Source organism: Stegodyphus dumicola, chromosome 9 (genome assembly GCF_044657685.1).
Source record: "Stegodyphus dumicola isolate Sdum_Otavi_A_Nest chromosome 9, ASM4465768v1".
Taxonomy (NCBI): domain Eukaryota; kingdom Metazoa; phylum Arthropoda; class Arachnida; order Araneae; family Eresidae; genus Stegodyphus; species Stegodyphus dumicola.
In genome coordinates this window covers 106,880,704-106,886,293 of record NC_140776.1, presented here as the reverse complement: position 1 = coordinate 106,886,293, position 5,590 = coordinate 106,880,704, and the positions used below count along the sequence as shown (strand labels likewise).

The following is a 5,590-nucleotide window of genomic DNA, read 5'->3' as shown; positions in this document are numbered from 1 at the left end:
AAAATAAAAATACTTCCTTCACTCATCCCAGATACCGAGCAATCCAGAAAAACTAAAGACAAAACTTGCTCACATACCTGGGTAGTGTGATGTTGAATCTGTAATAAAAACTCTAATATGTTGATTTATTTAATTATATTCTCTCTATACTACAAAATATATACATTTTTTAACAATTGTCGGGAAATTTTTCTGGCCCCGAAAGTTATTACACACTTAATCAGTTCACGTCACGAGGTCGAAAGGGCAAAACCCTTTTTTTCTTCCTACTTCAATGACAGCCAACGCCATCTGTGTCTCGTACATCAAAATGAAGAGATTTGTTTTTAATATTTGTTAGATACAGCTAATCAGTTTCACAACTATGTTTAATTTGTGTTTTTAATACATATACTCTGTAATTTACACAACCACACACACACATATATATATATATATATATATATTTATTTTGGCGTGTGCGGGTGTGGTCTTGTATTGTATATGGTTCTATGTTGTTTGTCTGCTGCTGTTTTTTGAAAAACGTAAGAAAATGTTGCGAACGAAAATAGCATAAGTTACTTTAGTTAAATTAATATATACTTTTGTTAATGTCTCAGGATTCAAGCATACATATTACTTTGTATTCCATGCTAAATACCTTGATACGAAGCATTTTAACACTGTCAATATTTTTTTTTCCCAGTAACCATTACCAAACACACTCACTATTCACCATTACCAAACACGCTCACTACACACACACAGCTGTGAGACACTATTTATTGTAAATGAAGACAGCTTCTTCTCCTTTTAACTACACTCATGGACACAATCGTATTTTAGGATATTTTCGACTTCTTTTCCTTTTCTTTCTATAGGCCCCCTTTCCCCCCCCTCTTATTTTTGAGCCTCTATTATTTTTTCCCCCTCTATCTATATCTTTATCTCTTATCTCTATCTTTTATCTAGTATTATTATTTCCCCCTCTATTATTTTTTTTCTATTTTAAATTTTATTTTGTCCCATCTTTTCTTCCTGGCCTTTTGAACTCGTACAAAATGTACGAAGTTCTTCTTTACTCTCCTCAAATACGAAATTGCCCCCCCTTTCTATATACCTTTCCTTCGCACTTATGCTTCATTTTTCGCCCATCGGTGCAGAAAGACTTAGCGGGTGCAAAACAAGACATCTGTCTACTTTGTCTGTCATGTGGCTGGCTGTTGTGTTGACGTGAGTAAGATGATGTAGCTTAGTTTATGCTGTATAAGTTGTGCTTGTTTTTTATCGACTATGAATAAGAAATATGCAATCAGTTCGATTTCCAGTGAGTCGAACTAACAAGCCCATATTACTTTTAATTAAATAACATTATGTTAAAAGTTAACTGTAGCATAATGTTTTCTGCATACCAAAAAATAACTTTGTAATTAAACATTCTGCTGGTTACATTGCACGTTAACACACATATATATATAAAACACTCAATACACTAAAATTTTTATAATGCATGGTACATTGAACACTGCACTATATTTAGGACTATAACGTCGTTTACAGTGCAATGGACTATTCACTAGACGTCCATTGCATTGCTTACATTTAAACCACAGGCGTTTGCGTTTGCAATGGTGTGCTGAACGGCGGAACTGGACATCCGAATGTCATGAAATTTGTTTTCGGACAAATTACGCATCTGCTTACACACGATGGTCTTATTAGAGCGATAGTCGGAATCACGCTTCTGGCAGGACCACGATGGTCGGATAAGAGTTTGGAGACATCGTGGAGAGAGGCTGTTCGACTGTTGTGTTATGCATCATCATATTGATCGTGCACCCAGTATTGTGGTATGAGGTAGTATTAGAATCCACTCCCACACCCCTCTAATAGGCACTATCGGAACACTTAACCTACCAATGCTATATAGCTGATGTTTTGTAGCCTGGTCTTCTTCAGATCCAGATCTATCGCTCATTGAACATGCCTGGTCAATGACTGGAGAACGTTTAGCCTAGCATGCCGCACCCGTGGGTACACCAGACGAACTCTAGCTATGCGTGGAAGCAGCATGGGTGGCCATTCCCCAGCAATACATTCAAAGCCTCATACTCAATGCTGCGATGTGTAGCCGCGGTTATTGACAAACGGGAAGGCAAGACTCATTACTGATTTTCTCGTCTTCTTCACTTCAAAGAAGGCTGTACTTCAAATTACTTGAGATTGATACTATGTGTATTCTCTGAAATAAGTCTGGCTTTGATATCTCTTCTTCGTACTGCATTTTGGATGGCAGCAGTTTATGTAGCAAATAGATCAGGAAAATATTATTTAAAAATAAAATTACTGAGGTTTGAAAAATTAAAATTTTCGATAATTTTTGCTAAAGCGACCATCATATATCGTATTTCCGTACGTATTTCCTCCCCCCTAGCTTTTTAGTGCTAGTTTATTAATATTTTAGAATTTTCGCATAATTTTCCCCTTTCCTTATTTTCCTTATTGTACTCCTCTAAAGGCTAGTTTATTGGTGTATTGGATTCCCTTCATTATATTTATTTTTATTCAATGTATTTAATTTTGTTAGCATTTCATTTATTTTGTGTTGTCTTGCATTTATTACTTGAAATTTTTTTTTTTGCGCAGATTCTTCGTTAAGTCACCTGACGTTAGTAAGTGTTCTCACACTTTAGAAACCTTCCAAACATGTGATTTCACCTTACTTATATTATTTGTATTCCAGCTCATTATAACATTGTCTACTACCGATGGGTTCGATCTTTCGAAAGCTAGGTCTTCTTGTTCGCACTTCTTGTTCTTTGCTCCGATGCCCGTCTTGGGAACTGCAGTCAAGACTCATTCAGGTTATGTGTCCTTGGGGCTTTACAAGGCAACTGAGACGAGCCTCATATGCCCAGCAGATATCTGCTCAGTATCTGTCAGATATTGTAATGTTTACATTGCTATGTATTCTTATTGGAATGCAGAGTTCTTTTTTAAAGAAATAATATTGTGATCGTTACCAGTAGTTTATCTATAACTATTTTTCATTTGTTATATTCTTACTGTAATCGCGTTCTCCCAGAGTTAAATTTCTTGCATAAATTTTCCCCTCTCGATTTTTGAACGATGAAATTAGTTAAAAAAAGGGGGTGGAATACGGTAAGTCTGACGACATTTGAAATTTGCATGTTACAGATTGAGCTACTAGTTTTGCTAGTTTTTGTGATTAAGTGTGGTAGCCTCTTTGAAAAGGAAAGAATCAAATTTTCTCTTATAGTATATTCTCCTTTATAACAAAGAGTTTATTCAAAAAGAATACATTTTAGAGAAATGTGTTTAGAAAATGAGAAGGCCTAGAAACAACATATGTAAAATATAAACAATAAAAATTCAAATATAGTTTAAAATTTTTAAAATGGCCCGACTACTAATTTTGCAGTTACTGAGATTTTCACATAAAAGTTAATTAAAATCTTCCTCCGGTTTTGAAAGAAAATTACAATTTAGATAAATATTTTGAGCGGTATTTTTTTGGTAACAATGAATGCAAAAGTTACCGTGTATCAATCATGCCCTTGTGACAAATACAAACGTACTCTTTAGTATGCATATTTTAGTATAAACTTCAGCATATACGTTAAAACTGTACAACAAAAATCAACATGCTGTCACACTTATTTTTGTGGAAGTTGAAGTTTTTATGCATTAAAAATAATCTAAGAGGACTAACATATACGCTTTTATTGACAGAAGGCAAAATTTAAAATAAATTTATCTAGACGAAGAGGAAATATTAAGTCACCAGTATGCGCATGTATACAGGTACAATATACGGCAATTTATCAGCTTTTTCTTATCTGATAACAATTAGAATATGAAAATGTAACATCAGACATGTACTGCAACGCCAAGGAGGAAAACATATTCCTGTAGTTTTTTTCTCTAAATTATATATTTACTAAAGAGAGAATAAATTATAATAACAAAAATGTGTATGTATAATAGCAACAAATATTGGAAACTTCATTATGAAAAGGAATGCGGTTTGAAGTTTTTGATGTTTAAACAGTAATTTAATATGGAAATTAAGATAAAAATGCTCCCAAACCTCTTTATATTTTTGATGAGCAGTAACTTAGTCTCTGAGTTAAAGTAAAAATGCTCCAAAACCAAAAGTTCTCTTTATACTATCCCAATAAAATCTCTTCCAGCCTTCTCGGATATTTTCTAATTCAGTCTTTGGTATGCCTAAATGTGCAACAGAAACTTCAGTGCAATCGGTCTTTTGCTCAATATCAATACACACATCTGAGAAATGTGCATGTGGCCAAGTTTTGAGCCTCCACTTTTGCTGTATTGTTTTTCCTGGAACTAGCTTAACAAAATATCCATGAACATTACCATTAAAAAGCTCAAATCTTCCGCCCTCTTTTGGTTCCAAAATACAGTTATCCCGAGTAAATACTTCAACCAGTTCTTTCACAGTCATTGCAGAGTAGAATTCATCTGCAGTGCACTTGAAAGATTCTACAGTTTTTAATTCATTTGTTTCAAATGTCTGTTTTTCGGGACTTTCTGTAATAAGAAGACGAAAATCATTTTTTCGATTGATTATATCGCTCTTAATTATTTTATTATCTGAAGGATCTTTTGTAGGTAAAATAAGTCCTTTTGGGAACTCATTTTTCAAAGATGTAAGATATTTTTCCAGTTTCTGCCTTACGATTTCAGTACCAGTTGTTTTCATAATATTTTTCAAAATTTCGCCTTCAGGTCCTACAGAACTCGAATAAACATTTACATCAACAATTTTAATTTCATGCTCTTCACTGAAATTGGGAACCTCTATTGTTCCTGAAGCTTTTGTATTTGCATTAATTAAAACACCTGACCATTGCATTTCCAATGCCCATTCATAGAAAAAGATTAACTTTCCTTTTCGATTATTTACTATTGCTTCGCCATCACACTGAGTTATTTCAGTTATTTCGCAGCATGCAGAATTGGTTTCTATCTTTGTACCGATGAAGAGTTCATCAAATTTCTGTTTTGACCATTGAGATGCATCTTTTTCACTCCAGTGCCAATTATTGACATTTTTCGCATCAGGTCGCTCTTCAACTAACCATCGCGGATCACTTTTGTTCCACTTAGACATGACTGGATGAACAGAAATTGATTAAATTTCAAAATTGTTTTTAGAAAAACTCACTTCTTTTTTACACGTGCGACTGTAACTTCAAAAAATTATAAATTAATTTTATCTCAGAATACATAACTGGAAAAAGATTTGCCTTCAGATACTACGTTACAATAGGATAGTGTATCGCAGGACAGACAATTCCAAAATATAAATGACTGGGGAAGAATAACATTGTTGCGGAATCCTAATCCAACACAAACAATTCGGTTACACTTGACAACAGTCTTGACTGACATTTGTTTCATTATAAAATTTATTATTAGTTTCTTCATTATTTCGTACAAATGCTATCGTCTGCAGAAATGTTTTGAACTTTTATGTTTTTTCTTTTTGAGTGGCAACTGTAATTTTTTTAGAACATTTTCGATGATAGTATATGGTTACTTGTAATTCTGAATGGAAATA

At 33.6% G+C, this 5,590-nt stretch overlaps 1 pseudogene; it reads right to left on the bottom strand.

Annotated features, from left to right (window-relative positions):
- Positions 1–3,333: 3,333 nt before the first annotated feature.
- On the bottom strand, positions 3,334–5,379 carry LOC118179927 (activator of 90 kDa heat shock protein ATPase homolog 2 pseudogene; annotated as a pseudogene).
- Positions 5,380–5,590: the final 211 nt, after the last annotated feature.